We start from the raw sequence: 20,748 nt of genomic DNA on the forward strand, positions 1-20,748 counted from the left end.
GCACTTGGCCAAGGGAAGGCACAAAGTCTTAGGCCATATTTCTCTTCAATTCTAGATTCAGTGGTCTGGTAGATAAGTGCCTGTCATCCATCCCCTACCACTGGGAACTCGCTCATTCATTCCTTCTCCCTGTCCTCTAACATGGTAGCAGGCATGTGACGCGCCAAGACTTGTTTTAGGCAGTGGGAAGGCATCAGTGGATGAGCCAAGTTATCAGAGGTTCAGAGTTCACAGGTTCATCGGAGGAGATGCAGACAATACACATTGACCATCACCACTGATAATTTCAGATGGTGAAATAGCCACAAGGCAGTTAAGTGACTCTCCGAGGAGCTCAAAGTACCTCTACAACAACGCATCCTCCTGACTGGAACATTCCTCAGAATAAACTCCAATGAGGTCATGCAAAGCCCATGAATTGTGACACAACTTTCTTCCTCTTAAAAGTGGGTCGCATACTGTAGGATTCATCACCCACAGTTTCACACAGTCTCTTTTCCACCCCTGACCCAAAAGGAAGAAAGCTTCCATCTGGCCTGGCATTTTTAAAAAATGATGCAGTCATGAAGAATGAGAAGACAAAAAATAATAAACTCCAGAGCCTGCCTTGAGAATAACGTTTTACCAACAGGATGTGTCATAAATATGAAATGGCAAAGAAAGATGTTCCAGGATTTGTCCTTTGTCCTTTGTTAGCCAGACAGATAATGAGTTACCATCAGGGAATTTCTTTTTTCCTCATTTGAACATGAGCTACATATAACTTCCATACTTCTGTGAAAAGGGAGCCCATAAATCATAAGTTATTGTTTCCTAGAAACTGGGATTATACAAGGGAGAGCCAAACAAAACCCTTTGTTTCATGAGCTTGCAACTTTTTAATTAAATACCACTTTTAACTCACACATGCAGAAGCCAAATGTTCCCAATCCAGTCTGCTTTTAAACCTGGTGTCCAAGCTTCCCCTTTCATCCCTGTTCTGTGATGGCGATAAGATTCCTGTATTTTACTGGTTTCTAATTTTTTTCATTATCAATTTAGGTGGAATGAGAAACATAGATCACAGGATAATGACTGGTTCCTAACATTTCTTCTGTAGATATGATGACCAAAGACTGAGCTCTACATGTAAGACTATAAACAAATAATAAAGGGAGGGAAGGAGGAAAAAGAGGAAGGAAGGAGACTCTGTAGCCCAGAGGGCTTGTAGACATAAAATGCTTTATCTGATCCCCATAGATCATTAGGCAGAATCTGGTTAGTTCTCCACAGTGCCCCTCTTTGCTTCACCTTTGGCATGCTCCTAAAGTGCCCTTCCCATTTCACATAAAGACATGCAAGGAGTACCCCCATAGAATGTCGGCAGCATTCCAAAAATGGCCCCTAAAATCTGCTCTGTTACCCACGTTTGCTTCTTTCCTTCCCACTGGCTACCTGAGTAGGAGCCAAGTGGAGGTCTCTGAGGCACCAAAGATGGTGGAGACACATGATGAAGACGACTGGATTCCTGCATGACTCTGTGGAGCATAGTGTCCTCCATAATGGCACAAGAAAGAAAGGTAAGAACCGGTATGCGTATGGGTTGTTTCTATACAGTTAACCAGTCCTAAACGACACACTCCTGTCTTGGTCTCTTAGGGTTGCTATAACAGGATACCACCGGCTGTGTGGATTAAACAACAAATATTTATTTCTCAAAATTCTGGAGGCTGGGAAGCCCAAGATCAAGGCATGGCAGATGTAGTGGCTGAGGAGAGCTCCCTTATTGATTCATTGGTGACCTCCCTTATTGATTCATTGGTGACCTGGTGACCATCTTTTCATTGTGTCCTCATGTGGCAGAGGGCATGAGGGAGCCCTCTGAAGTCTCATGTATAAGGGCACTGATCCAATTCATGCAGGCTCTGCTCTTGTGACCTCATCCCCTCCCAAAGGCCCCACTTCCAGACACCATCACACTGGGGATTAGGATTTCAACCTGTGGAGTTTAGTGGAGACACACACACGCAGTCTATAGCAACTTCTTTGTTCCATTGTTCCATCCATGGCAGATAATCCTAGTGAAATAGCATGTGGGTAAATTCTCTTACACTGTCCTCAGACACATATGCCGTGTCCCGAGTATCCCTCACTTCATGTACAGAGGACATCCAGATATCTTCTCCAAGTACTTTACTAAATTTATATATTTTAGCCAGTTTGTCATCTACCCTTTCTGGAGAAGGCAATGGCACCCCACTCCAGTACTCTTGCCTGGAGAATCCCAGGGATGGGGGAGCCTGGTGGGCTGCCGTCTATGGGGTCGCACAGAGTCGGACACGACTAAAGCGACATAGCAGCAGCAATCTACCCTTTCACTGTAATTCCTATCTTAAAAGGCCTTTAAAGAATGAGTCCATGATTCAAATCAAGATGAGAAAAGTTTTCTAAATCAGAGGTCAGCATTTTTTTTCCCTCCATAAAGGGCCAGAACTTTTTAGGCTGCTTGGGTCTCTGATGCAACTACTCAGCCCCGACCTTGAAGCACAAAAGCAGCTGTGGACACTGCAAACAAATGGGCGTGGCTGTGTTCCAATAAGCTGTGATTTATAAAAACAGGCAGGAGGCCAGAAATGGCCTGTGGGCTGTAGTCTGCTGACCCCCTGCTCTAAATCATTCTCATATTTTCACTGAATATGAAGGAGCCACATGTAAATTCCAGGATCCATTTCAATCCCTGTGACATTGGTTTATATTTATTTGTTTGTTTTAAACATCGTGACTTAAATAGCATCAGCTATAACAAGTGAAGTTCTAAGAAGTATTTAATTCTCCCCTCAACCCCAGGACTGCACTCTGCCTGGCACAAGGTAAAATGTGATAAATTTTAGTTTCTTTATAAGCCTAGGTTTCCAAATCAGTAAAATGAGGCTAACAATATATAATTCACAGTATTTGTTGGAGGGGGAAGCAAATAAAATAATGCATATATTTTGTGAACTGTGGAGCTCAGTACAGAGATAAGAGACTATTATTATAAGCTGCCTCTCCCTTCCTTGATTCTGGATTTATTTCTTCCAACTCAAAACGTGATTTTTTTTCCCTGATGAATCCCAGGGGGGTTCGCTAAATCCCCATTTAGCCCAGGCCAGGAGGCTGTCGGGGTCCACAGGCCAGGAGGCTCTTGGGGTCCACAGGCCAGCTCCACCTGTGTTCTGATTGCCTGCCAGAAACCTGAGCCTCCTTCACAGCCACTAACTGGATCCAGAGAAGGCAGCTCCAGCTGCCAGAAAAGGGTTGTTGCTTTAAAGAGATAAAAAGCAATAAAGATCTTTCTGTAATGGGCATTCTCAGTTCAGTTTGACCGGCCAGTGACACAAGACACTTGGCCTTGGACCCAATGGTATGTGCAGTGAACTCTGGAATTGAGGTCCTGTTCTCATCAGAAACAGCAGTGACCTCAGTCCTCCACAGCTAAGACCTTAAACCTGCAAAAATCAGGACTTTTTTGTGTGTGTGTCATGTATTAAAATGGTGAAAAAAAAAAAAGATTTGTGAATAGAATATTTATCCTGTTGTTACAAATTTTCGTGGCTGTCCATTCAACTGGAAGTTGCCAGGTGTATAAAATTTCAGACTCTAGAGTAAACCCTAGTCTTCCCACCTGAGGACATCTGTGTATCATCTAAGAATAGTATACCTTCATTACTCTGAAAGAGACAAAATGCTTTTTTTCAGTAATGGATTTTTGTACAATCCATTGATTATACTTGCACTAAAACGTGAAGGAAAACATAATTGGTTCTTGTCAACTAGTCATTCAGCCTGCCATGACAAGGTCTAGAACAGTGCCTGGCAAGAGCTTCAGCAAAGATCTGCCAACAGGCCAAGCCCTGTGAACTGGGCATTGTCCTATATCTGGTAAGGCTGGAATGACAAACATCCAACAAATCTGACATAACTCCTCCACCGTGGTCATGGCAAGCATCAGTAATCACTCAGGGTGGAATTTTCCTAATGACCCAACACCCAGCAACAGTAACATCTTGGCAAGGGCAGCTTTTCTATATAGTCATGCCTCCATGATGGTGGTTCCTCAGTTATTATTTTGCCTCTTCCCCCTAAGTCAGATCCTCCTTTAATCTTAGCTAACCTTAGAAAACTGATCCACATATCCACTCAAGATCCTCAAACTAAAAACGTGGTAGAATCCTTGAAAAATCCACTAATAGCTAACCAGTCAACAAACTCTGTGAACTCTAATGCCCAGAATTGCTTCTCTTCAGCTCTGTCATTATGGACCTGGGCCATCTTTGGTCTCAACTGTTTCAGTAGTTTTTGAAGTGCTTGCTAAGCTCTGTCACCCATACAGACACCAGAGGACTGCTGTTAAAACGTCAAACAAATCATGTCAGTGGCTCTCTGATGGGCCACATAACCTGCATGATCTAGCCCTTCCCTTCCAGCATCAGCTCTACTCATCCTTCTCGGCTCCATGCAGTACACTGCAGCTTCATTGACCCTTCAGTTCTTGGACAACATCTGGGTCTTAGCTCCTCTGAAGGCCTTAACATTTGTTTTGTTATCTACCTGTCAGTCTGCTGCCCATGACCCTCATGACTAAGACCTGCGTCTTAGGGTCACAACCAAATGGTCACCTCCTCAGAGAGGTCTTCCTCTCTGTCTGCTTCAACTGTCCTCTTCTCTGTCAAACTGATGCCCCTATTTCTTTCTCTGAGTGTATTTTTTCTCTGAATATGTGGACTTACTGGAAATTTACATACATGGAAGTTGCAACTTTCAGTAAAAAAAAAAAAAAACAAAGAAACATTCATGAAAACAGTATCGTGGTCATTTCCAGGAAATTTTACCATGTGTTATTATTTTTTGTTTTTATGCCACTTCTCTTACCTAAATGTGGTAAAGCTCTATTGGGAGTAGGGACAATGTCTTGTCACTGCTTGAGAAAAAAGACACGCAAAAAAACCAATATCTCTGTTTTCTTTGTGTGAAAATTCTAAACCATATTCTTAGACAGCTTTTGTGGCATCTACTTTGTCCCAGTGGCTCCCTTTCTCAGGAAATCCATGTACATGCTGAATGAACCACCATGCGTGAGTGTAGACCAGATAGCCTTGTTTGAACCTTGGGACACTATCCATCCTCGCTATCTGAGTTTAATATTTGCCATCAGTTGTATTATCCAAGATATCTTGAGGGCAGGGATCCCATGGATCCCATTTTCGAGTCCAGCAACTGTGATTAGTGGCGGTTTTAAATCTGTGAAAGGACAGACCTAGGAAGTGACCCAGGCATCCAGGTTTTGTTCTTTGGGTGGCCTGCATTTGGTTTAGGCTCTAGGATTCTAATAAGGGGACACCCAGAAAGATGAAACTATAATGAATAAATGCTTATTCATTCAATAATCCTAAGATAATTTCTAATAAATTTAGAAACAAAGGGCAATTGTGAAGGGTCTTTGTCTGTCTGCCCCACCCCTGCCAAAGACAACCTCCAGGGGCAGTTTGCGGAGCTTTGGATGAGGTTTGGCCCATGTAAATCCCATTGTTTGTGGTTCCATTGGGAGAGTGGGTTTCTTCCTCCAGCCCCCCCATGCAACTCTTTGAAAATGGCACTCAGTGAAGGGCGTTCCTTGCTGAGGAACTTTGCCTTTAGGGGAAAGTTCCAGATGACAGGTCATAAATTTAGAAGACCCCGGTCTCAGAAGGTACTCTGAATGATTTCAATAAAGTACAGAAGGAGATGGTTATTTTTAAAATGTTGCACCAGAGATTTCAGAAAGAAGAGGTCTATGTAGGAATACAGGCCAATTTACTTCTTAAAACACCCACATATTTTCTGGTCACCCAAGTCATATACCTGTTTGCATCAGTAAAGAGAATGTTTATCTACCTACTTGACAGGTAGGCAAACTTGAGTCTGGTGAATACAGTGCCAGGAGAGTACCTTGTAAGTGAGATGCCCAATTGGCCAGGCTCCATGGACCCCAATATTTGCTCTTTCTATGCTCAGAATCTGAGACTGACCAGCATCAAAGGTGCTCCGCCTAACAAATGGAGACTTCTTGTCTTAGATAAAGTAGGTGCATTCAGGGTGGGAGCAGAGTAAGTTATGGCCACCATATAAAGGGAAATAGTGAGACAGCACCAGTACTTTGGGTAAGTTGCATGAATCCTGCTCTAGTTGACATTTGCATCCATCAGCTCAAAATTTAAGGCAGAGAAGTTATATGATTTCCTTTTAGATCCAGGGATGGATCAAATCATTTTAGTTGTTAAACATTTTGCTCTCTGCCTCACTGTCTTCATAGCATCCAGGATAGTTTCTGACACCCAGTAAACACTCATTTAATGCAGTCATCCCTTGTATCCATGGAGGATTGCTTCCAGGACCTACCGTGGACACCAAAGTCTATGGAAGTAGAAGTCCTATAGTCTGCCCTCTGTATTCATGGGTCCTGCATCTGTGAATACAGAGAGCTGTGTGTATTTGTGAAATTACTGTTAATGAATATACCACTCCACTTTGGCCTCAGACATTCCCTGACTTTCTGGGATTCAAATCACTGTTCTAAAATAGATTATTTTTCTTAAACAATAAGTCAACCATCATTTCTGCCATTGAAGGGAAGTTTATGTGAGACCACCCTTGGTCCCAACCTCGAGATGACTCTTGGTCTCTCTCAGGTGCATCGTGCAAAAACTGGACATCACAATCTTCCCCCGCACCAGGTCTAAAGGATGAAGGTACAAACAGCTGAGAATACAAGTCATGGACCAGCGCCCAGTGAAGTCACTACTTTGGGGGCCCAGAACTGTCATCACTGTCCTTGCAAGTCCACGCTTCTGGACACTTGTGTGGACTCCACACCTGCAGCATCTGGCTCACGGCTGACCACAACAGGCCAGATTCACATTCGGCTTGACCTTGGGACTGTGGGCAGCACACTGAACTTCTCTGAAGCTCAGTTTCTTCGACTGTGAAATGGGAGAAGCTATAACCGCCTTGGGACATGGCCAACAGCAAAGTCAGATGTGCACACACATCGCCTGGGATCCTGTTAAGATGTGAGTTCTGATGATAAGTCTGGGATGAGGCCTGAGATCGTGCATTTCTGGTGAGCTACCAGGTGACATGATGCTGCTGTTTGGGGACCACAGTCAGAGTAGTAAGGTCATGGGGCATTATATGAGCTAACAATAGAAATAAAAGATGATTATTAGTGCTAATAAGTATTACAAAGAAAAGTATTAATAATTATTATCGGGAAGAGCATTTTGATTAAAACTCATGAAATTACCATCAGCCAGGTTTGAATTAGACTCTTTATGGGCCCAAATCCTTTTAGGCAAGTTTCGTGATTCCATCTGAAAGCTTCAGACCCTCCTCATAAGCCATAATGTAACTACAGAAGTCAAAGGCACAGCGAGAAGATATTTTATTACCGATGTATTTATGTATGGGTTTTTGGGGTTTTAAAACTGGCAATTAAAACCTTGTAAATTTGTATTATCAACAAAATAAATGTAGAAGGGTTAGTTACTCATTGCTAATAAATTTGATCATTCATTTATAAAACGAATGTTCGCCCAAGAATCACAGAGCACTCTATAAATATCGCTTCACTAAGCCACAAGCCAGCTCGACAGGGAAGGCACACAGCACCCCTGAGGGGTTAAACAAACCCTCCTGGGCCTGGGGTGGGGGTGGGAGGACAGCCTGAATTCCAGCCCTCCCGTCCCCTTCCCACACTCAGGTTCAGCTCCTGCCCCACGGGGCCGACTCTTTGAAGCACGATATCCGTTTGGAAGCATTTCAAATCAGCCTGCCTGGAGGCTCCATCCCCAGATAGCCCCGGGAACCTGTCTGTGTGAGTCAGGAAAAACCATCTTTCTCTCATTTGTGAGCTTGGGAGGACTTTGCCTCCCTCGTTCCTCTTCCCCATTATGTACTCCGGGCAGTTCAGCTACTGTCAAAGAAGGAGCTCTCAAGCCCGCTGGCCCAGCTGTGGAACTCGAGCGCAGAACAAATAAAACTCCTTTCGTACAGATTTCCCATCCAGTGTGGCTCTTCAAGCCTTTCCGGGCTGAGGGTCCCCTTCACCTCTCTACTGTCAAAGAACTCAGTAAACCCTTCTGCCATCGTGTCCCAGTGCCCGGCGTGGAGTGGGGTTTTGGTGTCTGGCATCACTGGGTATGAATTCCAGCCCCACAACTATGGGGACCAGAAATCTCATGCTCCTTAGCTGTGAATTGGGTTTTTACATCCAGCGTGACCTGGTGGCTGGTTCTGATGTTCTGAGATGATGTGTGAGCGGGACTGGGCTTGGGGAGGCCCCCGGTAGTGCAGATTGTCACTACCGGTGGTGGTAGCGGCAGTCGTGATGTTGCTCACAGATGCAGCACCAGAAGCAGAATCTCCAGGCACATGGTGACTTTTAGAAACCCGAAGCAGTAACAAGGACGTGGTATTCTGTTGACCGCCCCTCCCCACACACACATAGACATACACAGACACGTGCACACCTCCCACACACACACGTGCTCACATACACCTCTGCTCCCACAAAGACTGATTGTGAAGAGCTGTGGGTTTTTTGTTGTTGTTCTCAGCCTCCATCTACATGCCCCACTGCTCTCATTTGCCTGCACTTCTGGAATATCTTCACGCTTTTCTGCCTGGAGCACCCCAGGAGACCTCAAGGATAACAGGTTGGAAGCTTATTATCATTCATTATCTCTTCAGTTACCTTCCGATGTCTTTTTCACTGGTGGCTGTATCTGTGTTTCGCTCTGGATTCAGTCTCTGAAAGAAGAGGACTCATCCTTGCTGAACTTGAATTCATTCCTTACTTTAATCTTGTCTTATGTAGAGGTAGGAATTTAATGAGAATGTGAGATATATTCCTCATCACTGCCTTTAGTGAGTCAACAAAGAGAACCATTCAGTTTTTGAACAGAGGATCAAAAGCAGAAAATGTATAGCACATTAGGCTTGCCGATACATGTTTGTTGAGAAGATCTGGAAAGCTATTTAATATATCTATCTGTAAAAGGGTCTGGTTTGCCCTGGGCTTGAAATGAATCATCTCCACCAAAGACTCTTAAGACAGTCATCGCTCCTGCTACCTGCCCATGTGGAGGTTCTCCACTGAGAGGGCAAATGTCTACTATTAGTAATAAAAACCCTACCTGCCATTTTATCAACCGAAGTCTGGCTGGTTTGTGACCACCCTGCACCAGCCATCCAACTGAAGAGAGAGATCAGATGATTACTGAAAATGGGTCTGTGCTAGGATTAAATTTTCAGTTAATGTTTTAAAAAGTGTTACTAGCAGCTACCAATTTTACCAGGTCCATGTTTAATTTCTTAATGGAAGCCATGATTGATGCATTTTGCTTGCAAGAATAAAGGTTACCTACCAACATATCTTGTAAAGTGAACTTCAATGAACTGTTTTGTTTTCTTTTCTTTTCACTTCTACTCTGTTATCCAAAAGCTATATATATATATATATATATATATATATATATATATCTGAGAGTATTTGTTAGCATGGCTAAAAAATACAGTATGATTTCTTTGTTTAAGTCAAACAATGTTGGTCAGTGTTTTCCCTGTCTGCCTTTTCAATTCTTGGAGCTTGGCTCACACTGTTCCTTTCATCTAGAATAATAACCTTCCTATATATGCCGAGTCTGTTTCATTCCTTAAGGCACAGTTGAAGGCTCTCAACCTTTAAGGTTTAAATGCCTCATTCTCCAGTCTTATTTCTCTACTGAAGGTCTTCTCCCCCAATTCTTCTCACCTTCATGTGAGAAATAACAAATATCAGGTTCATTTAGTTTTCAAAATAGAGCATCTTGGCAATTCAGACTGGCACTCTTTTTAAACAGTTTTATTAAGATGTAGTTCACATCTACTAAAAGTTACTCCTTTTAAATGAATAATTCAGTCCCTTTTAGTGTATTTACTATTGTCTAACCATCATCATAGCCTAATTTTAGAAGATTTCCATTACCCCACAAAGAAACCCCATACACAGTGCACGTGAGCAGCCATCCCTTCCCACCCATCCTCAAACCCTAGGCAACCATATAATCTACTTTCAGACTATGAATTTGCCTATTCTGGATATTTCACATAAATGTAACTGTACAGTATATGACTTTTTGTGACTGACTTCTTTTACTTAGCATAATATTTTCAAGCTCATCTATGTTACAGCATAGCAGTTCCTCATTCCTTTCTATCTTCTGTATGCATGTCCCTCCCTTTGTTTATCCATTTATGAGTTGCTGGACATTTGGGTTGTTTCTTTTTTGGCCATCATGAATAATGTTGCTGCGAACATTCACGTACATGTGTTTCCACAGTTGTGTGTTTTCATTTCTCTTGAGTACCTGGGAGTGGAATTTCTGGGTCATATGGTAACTTTAACATTTTGAGGAACTGCCAAACTGTTTTCCGAAATGGCTGCACCAATACCACCAACAATGTAAAAAGTTTCAATTTCTGCATATCCTTGTCAACACTTGTCATTGTCTGTCTTTTTGATTTTCAGGCTTTCATCCTTAATCTGAAGCTTTATTTCAGAAAACAAGTTGGAGGAAAAGAAGGGTATCTAGAAAACTTATCTCAAGAAACTTTTTCCATAAAGCTGTCACTGAACCTCGAGGTTCTGAAGAAGCATAGCATCTTAGAGGGAAGAAGCTGCCAAGCCTGAGAATGATGAAGCCCCTGTGGTTTCCTTTTTAGCTTCCCGCTTTACAAATGATGCACCTTCGGTAGGTTATTGTCTGACCCTCCGTTGCCTCATAGGTAAAAGGAAGATGGTATTTCTCTTATTCCTTAAAATGAAATGAGGCATGTGTATGTGACCCTGTCTAGAAGCTTATGTGGAATGAAGGCAACAGACTTTCTAGAAAGTTTCTTTTAAATGGTTCTCCAGAAGTTTTTTACTTTTGTGGCCGTGCCTCCAGGTCCACCAGCAGATGAAAGGGAATTCTTGATTAATTTTTATAAATATTCCACACGTGTGACAAGAATAGATGAACTCTGTTGAGTATAAGGATTTTTATATACACTCACATCAAGCATGTTAAATGTATGTCAGATCCAATTTATCTTCACATATTTATTTTTTGATCTCCTTGGTTGGTTGGTTTCTGAGGAAATCGTGGACACTTTCCCACACTGACTGTCTATTCACCCATTTCTGTAGTGTCTTTACAGCAGAAACTACAGTCTGGTCCTCTCCTGGGTGTTCTGGTCCATTGCCAAGTCCTCTAAAGCCTGATGATACTTTCCTCACAGCCTGAGAGCAAAATAACGTGGTGTGAAGGCCCAGGAAGCAAGTGAGTATTGTTAAGTGTAGTAACTTCAGAGACACACAAACCTGATTTCAAATCTCAGCACCATCATTTCCCAGTTTATGAACTTAGAGAGCAAACCTCACCTCTCTGAGCCTCAGAGTTCCCGTCCATGAAATGGGAAGATGAGGAGTAATTTCCACTCTGGAAAGTTGAGCAAATTCAATGAGATGATGAGTATAAAGCACTTATCACAAAGCCAGGATCAGGAAACTGTTAAGGGTTTAGTGAAGGCCAACTTTTGTGGATAACAATAAATAACATCAACAACAGCAGTAGCTGCTAACCTCCTGGAGGGCTTAATATGTCCCAGGCACTAAGCCAAGTGCCTCAGACACATCAACTCATTTAATCCCCACAGGAAGCCCGTGATAGCAGTGTGATCACCAGCGCCATGTCACCGACGAGGCTGCCGGCCCAAGGTCACTGGCCAGTGGGGGATCTTGAACTGCACCTCCAGCCATGGGGACCTGGGCTCATCTTTTGATTATAAAGTGGGCCATGCAACTGACAAAAAGACACACCACAAAAGGGCCTGTTTGTCCCACATCCCATCCTGTGGCCTCCCTGAAGCGCCCTGCAGCACCAGGCTCCGCTCTGGGTGGCTACTCCTGTGGTTCTTCTTTTGTGTCTGAGAAAGACCAGCATTCGATAGGATCCAGCTGCCAGCTCCCCGCAGCCCGCCTCGTGTGTGTGCAGAGCAGCTCCTGGGTCTGGGACAACAGAGCCCTTGTAGCTTCCTTGTTCCAAGCACAGTTACAAACATCTGAGAAAAAGCTGGGCTGGAAAACCAAGTGAACCTTTAAAATATGGACAATGAAAAGGCCCTGTTGGGACACATTTATGGATAACATGCTACACTTTCAAAAGCTAACACTCTTGGACACAGCCCCATTTCCCTGTTCAAGTCCTATTTTAAAAAACAAAAGTACAGTATATAAATCTATTCCCACTGTTAAAAAAAAAAACAGCAAAGAATAAGTATGATGAATAAAATGAGAAAGTTGCTCGTCATTCCCCACCTCCACCCTGAACCCACATCTCTTTCCAGTGGTAACTGCCGTCAGTGGATTGGATGTGTCTCTTCCCATGCCTTTTCTTTTGTATTTGAATGTGTGTGTATATGCTTAAATGTATTCCATTTTGGAAAAATATTCTGTTTCTACATAAATGGTGTCACAGTTGTTTGCAGAATAGCCTTGTTTGCTTTATTCACTCAACAATAGTGAAATAGTTTGAGAAGTGGTCCCAAGGCCATGCACACACATGTGTGCATCATTTTTCATTAACTGCTGAGGTCTTTACCATGGTGTGCTGATACTGTAAATTGTTCAGCCTTGTCCTTCTTAACAGACATGTGGGTTGCCCTGGCTGGTTGACTCTAAGACAGTCTGCAGTGATCTCTACCTCCTGGGATTCATGCCCCTGTATGTTTGCTTCTGCCTGGGTGTGGCTTAATGATTCATTTCTAACCAAAAGAATAAAGCAAAGGTGATTAGATGTCACTTCTGTGATTAGCTTCAGGAGAGTGTCACTTTGCCTCTTGCTAGAGGATTCTTTCTCTGGCTGCCTGAAGAAAGGCTCTTGTGGCAAGGAACTAAGGGCAGCCTATAACCAACAGCCCACCACACGAGTTTGGAAGTGGATCCTTCCTCGCTGAAGTCTCAGATGACCTTCCAGTTCTGGCCAGCACCTTAATTGCAGCTCATGAAAAGACCCAGAAGCAGAGGGCCCACCTGAGCTGTGCCTCGGTTCCAGATCTGCAGAAATCAGCTGCTGCTTTGCAGTGATTTGTTATGTAACAGGAGATAACCGCAGTATGAAAGTGTCTGGTTCTCTCAATGCCCTTGCCAAATCATTGATCATTTTAATAATATCAGTCTGATAAATCAAGATACTGCCTTTCTTTGGTTGCATTTTCCTGATTGTGAGGTGAGTTTTTTTTGCTTTTTCTTAATAAACCCATTGGCCATGTTTTTCCTCTTTCTCTTAACCTCTCGATATCCTTTGCTTTAATCCTATTTCAACAACTGGAAGTACAGACAAGAATATTACATTTGGAGACGCACCATGGCCATCCTGCCCATTGGTGATGCTGATCACACCAAGTATTGCCCAGTTTCTCCACTGTTTAGTTACTACTTTGTCCCTTGCAACTAATTTATGGGAAGATTCTCTGAGATCACTCAGATATCCTGGCCCTTATTAAACTATTCTCATGGATTTACCTGAGACTTAGAATATATTACAATATTTTATAATATCATATCATTTTGAAATATTTATATTTGTAATATTATAAGTAATAACAGTATTATCCACCATTTATTACAGTGGATGCATCCAACTGTAGCACTCCTTCCGCATTTAGCCTTTTACAAAAGAATGAAGATCTCATCTTCTCCCCCATTTATGTATTTATTTTTAGTATAGACTCATGATTTGTTTTTCCTCAATGATTTATACTTTATTACTATTTTTTTATACCCACATTTTCCCAGATTTGGCCAGTGGGAACCCCTTCGAGTTGGTTATTATTTCCTTGTGATATGCTTGTCTTTTTGTAATTATTATCATTGTCACTTCACTATTTTCTGGCACAACAAAATGTTCCAGGCTCATCTTGTGCAAACCTGCTCCAGCCCCAGAAGCAACCATTTCTTTGAGGAGCCCTCTTCCTTTTGGTGGGCAAAGGCAGTAGAGATCAAGATCCGGGAACCAGGTATGCTCATTAAAATGGACCCATTTTAAATGCACTTTGATGAGTGTATGAACTTTTGTAACTACCACCACAATCAAGATATACAGTTTCCTTGATCCATCAAAGTCTCCGTATCTTGCTCAGTTTTAGACAACTTCCTCTGTCCAAAATGTCACTATTTCTTGTCTCCCACCCATTCTGCAAAACCCAATTTTTCTTCCTTCTTAGAATTATGTTCAGTTTCTTCAACCAAGGTTCCTGATTCTTTGTTCTCCTGGAACAAAGGGTAAAAGTGCTTGCTCAACACTCGAAGAGGTGTAAGAAAGATGGATTCTCTTACCAACTGTGAGGCCCTGGAAGAGTTTACTCAACCTCTCTCTGACCATTGTCTTCCCATCTGTAAAATGGGGTACTCTCTAACCATTACCATATCTACCACACACAATCATGTTAGCTTAAGCCATGAAGTAGCTCTTGTTCTTTGCCTTTCTGCTCTACAACCAGCCCTCTGGTATCTCTTTCCTGGAAATCTGATCTCTCAGCTTCCACCTTTGGGCCACATAATGTATCTTCTGCCAAGCAATCAAAGTCATCTTAGGAAATGCCACTTAGCTCTGTGACCCATCAGATGCTACATGTTCTGGTAGCTTCTCAGGGCCATAGTGAGGATGGCCTTCCACCCCATATGGTCTGTAAGGACCTTCTGGGTCTGACCTCTCCTGGCTCATATCACACTACATTCTCCTGATTTGCTTTCAGTGAGCTCACCCAATTCTCCATACACCATCCTGCTCCCTCTGGCTGGAATGCTTACTGTCTTATCTGCTTAATTCCTCTTCATCCTCATGTGGCAGCATTCTCAAGAAGCCTCTCATGATTTCTTCAATGAGGTCACATCTCTCCACTGTTCACTCCTCTAGCTCTGTGTCACTTTTTAATACCACTTGCAATAGTTGTACCTTCTCACTGGTATTTTGTAATTTTTTTTTTTTTTGGCCATGCCACACCACATGTGGGATCTTAGTTCCCCCACCAGGAATCAAACCTGCACCCCCTGCATTGGAATCCCAGTGTCTTAGCCAGTGTCTTAACTGGAAATCTGGAGAAGTCCCTGTAATATTTTTAATGAGTGTCAGTCTCATTGAATCTAATCTCAGAGCAGTGGGCACTGTACCCCTCCTAGGATTGACATTCAGTGGGTATTAGTTGAAGAAATGAATACACTGTAGGACGGGTGTCAGGGTGAAATGAGGTAATGCTGTGTGAGGGAGAGCTTTTTATACATAATTCTGTCATTCTGCTTACCATTCTCTATTGTGGATTCTTATTCAGATGTCTGTCTTCTCTACCTTTCCAAAAATGCCTTGAAGGTGGGGACTACGCACAGCCTTCTTGTGTCTCCAACTTCTGGGACAGCGTCCATTCTGGGTAAGGGCCCAATAAGTGTGTGGTGAGTCAATGAAAAGTTAAATGGATGAGTGAAATTATCTCATCTCCAGATGCTTCCATTTCCCCATGTGAAAAGGAGAAAATCTGAGCGTCTAACTCATGGGCTAGTCGTGAAGGTTTAGCCGGATTAATGTTTGCAAAATGCTTAGAATAGTATCTGGCAAATCATTTAAATTCTCTGACTTTTAATTGAATATATATAAATATGCAACATGCTAGGCAAATGTAAGGAATTGAGTTATTAGCTTCATCACTGAATGTAGAGTAGAAGAGAGTTGTCGAGGGGTCATTTCTCTCTACATGAACATAAGATCTCATCTGTGTCTGCTTTAGAAAACAAAATGCTCATCAATCTCTGTTTTAAGTTCACATCACACTTCCTAATGACCTTTTATGCATTTTTAAAGTTAGTTATTAACTGTGAGATAAAATGGATTTTTCTTAAATTGCTCTCTGCCATTCTTTAAAGCCTTTACTTGGCACTCTTGTTCATCTAACCAAAGCAAACTTGGATTGTGCAATATTCAAAACAAACCAGATCATAAAAAGATCAATTTGGACCTTTTTTCCCAATTATTCATGATTATTATTTCTAACCATGTGTGTGGATTTTTAAAAATTCCTCCCTAAAGAACTCCACACCCCTAATACATTCTCTTCTTAAAACCTCAACTTACTTGAAAAGAAAACCCTGTTGATTTTTTGACTTCTAATAGAAATCTGGCAGATACCATGTTTTCCCAACAAATCCATGAACAATTTAGTTGCACTGGTCATTTTATGCCATAACAGCCAGACTGCCTGAGTCCCTTGCATCTAAGAGGCTTGCCTGTGAAGATACGGTGCTCTTGAATGAGTCATGGTTAGGACAACAAGACCCTTTCAGAAACTATCTTCTTGAGGTAACCTTCCCAGCTCTGAATGAGAAACCAAAAGATGGCAGCTGTCTCTTTAATACTCAGTTCTTACTTAAGAAATTCATGACATTTTTCATTTAAACATTGTTGGTGTGAATCTCCTTTAGGAAATTGAATCATGCTTTCTATTCCTTACATCCCAGAATATAATCCTTTTGTCTTCAGCAGTACATAGGGCAGTATTTTGGGCTTTTTCTGAACGTCTTGTCAAAGCACAAAACCTTTTCTTTAGGGCCAGCATTCATCAGCTGTGCCTGTCTTTTACTCTGACTGAAAAGGAAAATGGTCCAGTCTTCCAACTGGCTATTCTCTGGTTGCCTTAATTCATGGAAAGCCAAGAAGGGAAAAATTGGTAGGTTCAACAGTGTTGGACAAGAATAAACAGAATCATATCACATTAACTGTAATTTACAACATTTCAACACATCCCTGCTTCTGCCAAAGCCAGCAAGGTCAGCCCCCACTGGAAAAAAGGGAGAATGGGGTGGGGTTGAGAGGTGGAATAGGAAATTCAAATTTCTATTTTCTAAGTTGAAGTTTGAGAATTGGAGACCCATCAGCACTTTCTTGAATGTTTTGCTCATTCACGCTATAAAAATAAATATCACAAAATATTTTCTGGACTCGGCCTCGTGTGTTGCTAAAACCAAAGCCAGCGTGCTTCCAAACACACTCGGGAGGCTAGTTTCACAAGGACGGACATTGTCAGGCTGGCAGGCGGCCACTGGAGGAGTTATTGAAATTCATTTCAAAATGATGAACTCTGCATGAAAATACCCATTTATGAGCATTCAAAAGGATGAAGAATTTCATAGGAAGATGACAGCAATGACAACTTCTATGACCAACCAGGGTTGCCTGGAGCTGATTACCCTGAAACACACACGCACTCCCAAAGAGCTTTGCTGGAGAGGCTTCTAAAGGCTGGAACTGTTTGTATTCAGATGGAATCTCTGTATGTGAAGCTATTTATTACAGGCTGAGTAAACGAACACATGCAACAGGGGGTTGGTGGAATTTGTAGGTAAAATATCCATAGTGGGGTAGACATCATGGATTCCAACCACCAGGCTCAGACTGGAGGCTGGTGCTTAGGGGACCCCCATTCCTAACATGAATGCTCCCCAACGTGCACCTTGAAAGAACATCTGGAAGTTATGTTCTCTCTGGAGAACCCCAGGAAACACTGATATCGTTTTTTCCAGCTCATGACCTAGGAACAAGTTTTCTAGCTAAAACTATGGCTATGTAAGAATATATGATTTAACAGCTTAACCCTAAATATTATACTTTTCTTTTTGAAAACAGTCTTTTTCTCACACAAGACTAAAGGCATCTCTACGAGAGCAGGGACTTTTTCTTATTCATGGCTGCCTTTCCAGGACCTAAATAAGCATCGTCAGAACCAGCAGGTAGTCAAAATGCATGTGCCTGGTCACTTTGGAGTTTCTCCAGCAAATTCCCTTGCTACTTTTGACTCTGTTGTAAGACAGGCAGCACCATAGGTTTTAAAGGGAGATCCTGGGAGAGGGGAATGCATAACACAGCAGTTAGGTGTGTGCCTGCGTGCTCAGTCGTGTCTGACTCTGCAGCCCCGTGGACTGTGGCTCTTCTGTCCATGGGATTCTCCAAGCAAGAATACTGGAGGGTGTTGCATTTCTCACTCCAGGGGATCTTCCTGAAGCAGTGATCGGACCCACGTCTCCTCTGTCACCTACATTGCAGGTGGATTCTTTACCCCTGAGCCGTCAGGAAAGCCCTACCACAGCAGCTAAGAAAAGTCTATTTCGCAGTGTCATTTCATCCTCTGTGTTGGAAGGAAACCACCATCATAGCTCTTTAGGGATGGTCATTTCTTAGGCACTTCTTAGGTCTACCTCTGTCAAACACCAGCAACTGGTAGAAGCAAACTTTGAGAATCATGTAACCTATTCTGACATTCCTAAGAACCAATGTTTAAAAAGTAAGTCAGAGTAGGGACCTGATCCTCAGCTTGACTAGCAAATTTCAGTGAATGACCACAGAATCAAGGTGCTACATGGAGTGATTCTATATTGCTGTACATGCCCTGTGTCTGTGCGTGGAGTTTCTGCATTCTCAAACCAACTCCAGTAACTGGTGACAACTCCAGTCCAATTAGTGACATCATAATCTACAGATTATTTTGAGGAGTTTAACCTTTCATAATATGTAAACCAACCTTCTAATTAAAAGTAAAACAGCATAGTACTGCCTAGAAAGAATGAACTTACTTGGTTCATATAAATGGATGTAAAACAATTGTTTTTGTTCAGTTAAACATTCATCGACTCTGCATCCATTCAACTAAGAGATATGTATTGAGTGTTTTCTGTGTTCCAGGCAATGGTTTACCTGGTTGGAATTCAGCAATAAACCAGACCAAGTGGGTGTTCACTTCGTGACACCCATATTCCAGTGCAGAAGACAGGTTAAACATAATTAATGAATTTACAAGTAATATGATATATTGGCGAGTGCTGTGAAGACATTTTATTCAAGATAAGTGGACAACAAGGGATAGCACAGTGGAGGTAAGATGGGATACTAAATGGGATGGTCACAACCACCTCTCTGAGGAGATGACATGTCAAATGAGATGAAATGAGAGTGGGTTGTATAAGGATCTGGAAGAGGGGCTTTCTAGGCAGAGGGTTCAGCAAGTTCCAGGACCCAGAGACAAGAATGAACTAGACACTTTCCAGACACAGTGATGGCCACTGTGGCTGGAGCAGTGGGCAAGGGGACAAGTATGAACAAGGAGCTTCATGCGGGGGGAAGGGCCAGATCACCAAGGGCCTCTGAGATCATACTGAGAATTTTATAACATATTCCAAGTGTGAGAGAAAGCCTTTGAATTGTTGTTTCTTAATGAGGTAATGATTTGATCTGATTTTTTTTTTTAATGACTGTTATGAGAGGAGCAAAATCTGTGTGCCCTGTTGCAGTAGATGGCAGAGTCTAGAGATGGAGGAGGGAGAGAAGGAAAAAAAGGAAAAGCAGACAGATCCATTAAGAAGTGACTAAGTAGTACCTTTGAAAGAAGTGACAGGCTCTTAGGTCAGAGAAGTAGTAGAGGGGATGTGAGAAGCAATCAGATTAGGACATATTTTAAAACAGTGGGAATAGTACCTTCAGGTAGAAAAGATATAAATATGAGTAAAAGAGAAATTGGGGACAACTGCTAATATTTTCAACATGACCACTGAGGTGCACTTACTGAGATGAAAGGATGGGAAAAGGAGCAGATTTGAAGGGGAAACCAGGCGTTCCTCTTGGGGCATATGAATTTGAAATACTCCTTACACATCCAAATAGAGATGCTGAATAGTCAGATGGAAGCGAGACAGATACTCGTCATTTGCTGCTGAGGAGTTAAATTTCAAAATTCCAGAAAAAAACACTTAGTTAAACGTGGTACTCTTATCCTTTAAACTTTGGAAAGTACTTCATTTTTTTTTCTCTGAAAAAGTAATTTCTTACTAACAGTACTACTTGAACAAATCTAGATTTCTACATTCCATAATCACTGAATAAAAATTTTGTAAAAGCATATGTGGGGCTTCCCTAGTGGTCCAGTGATTGAGAATCTGCCTTGCCGTGCAGGGGACACCAGCTGAATCTCTGGTCTGGGAAGATCCCACGTGCTGCGGGGCGGCTAGGCCCCTGATCCCACAACTGCTGAAGCCCATGCACCCTAGAGCCTGTGCTCTGGGACAAGAGAAGCCACTATAATGAGAAGCCCATGCACTGTAACTGGAGAGGAGCCCCTGCTCTCCACAACTAGAAAAAGCCTGCACGCAGCAGTGAAGACCCAGCAGAGCCAAAAATTTTTTTTAAAAAAGTGTATGTGAAACATTTGCCAAAATAGACGATATGCCAGACCAATCAGCAAATCTCAATGAATTTTAAAGGAGTATATATGTTTTTCAACTCAGTAGAATCAAAATAGAAATCAATAATAGAAAAATAACTAGAAAATAATTTGAAATGCTTAGAAATTAAATAACCTACTTCTATATAATCTATGAGTTGAAGTAACTAAATGGAAAATATGAAATGTTTTGAACAGTACAAAAATGAGATATGACATATCAAAATGTGTGGGATGCAGCTCAAGCAGTATTTAGAGGCAAATTTGTAGCTTTAAATACATATATGAGAAGAAAAGAAAGAGTGGAAAAAATATTTAAATTTCCACTTAATTAACTATAAATTAGCAAATTAAAGTAAGAGAAAAGAAATTATACAAATTAGCAAGCAAAGAAATAGACAGCATATATACACTGGG

General features: G+C 42.0%; 1 long non-coding RNA gene across 1 annotated transcript in view; it reads left to right on the top strand.

The window, feature by feature from the left end:
* LOC122424424 overlaps positions 1-20,748 on the top strand; it is a 277,726-nt gene that overhangs the window by 79,113 nt on the left and 177,865 nt on the right. Inside the window, exons 12-20 of the long non-coding RNA XR_006264410.1 lie at positions 1,042-1,128; positions 1,443-1,559; positions 6,687-7,067; positions 8,613-8,711; positions 10,565-10,787; positions 11,225-11,357; positions 13,989-14,094; positions 15,406-15,501; positions 18,801-18,991. This is a non-coding gene — a long non-coding RNA (uncharacterized LOC122424424). The remainder of the gene's footprint in view (positions 1-1,041; positions 1,129-1,442; positions 1,560-6,686; positions 7,068-8,612; positions 8,712-10,564; positions 10,788-11,224; positions 11,358-13,988; positions 14,095-15,405; positions 15,502-18,800; positions 18,992-20,748) is intronic.

The sequence above is a fragment of the Cervus canadensis genome, chromosome 22 (genome assembly GCF_019320065.1).
Source record: "Cervus canadensis isolate Bull #8, Minnesota chromosome 22, ASM1932006v1, whole genome shotgun sequence".
NCBI lineage: Eukaryota > Metazoa > Chordata > Mammalia > Artiodactyla > Cervidae > Cervus > Cervus canadensis.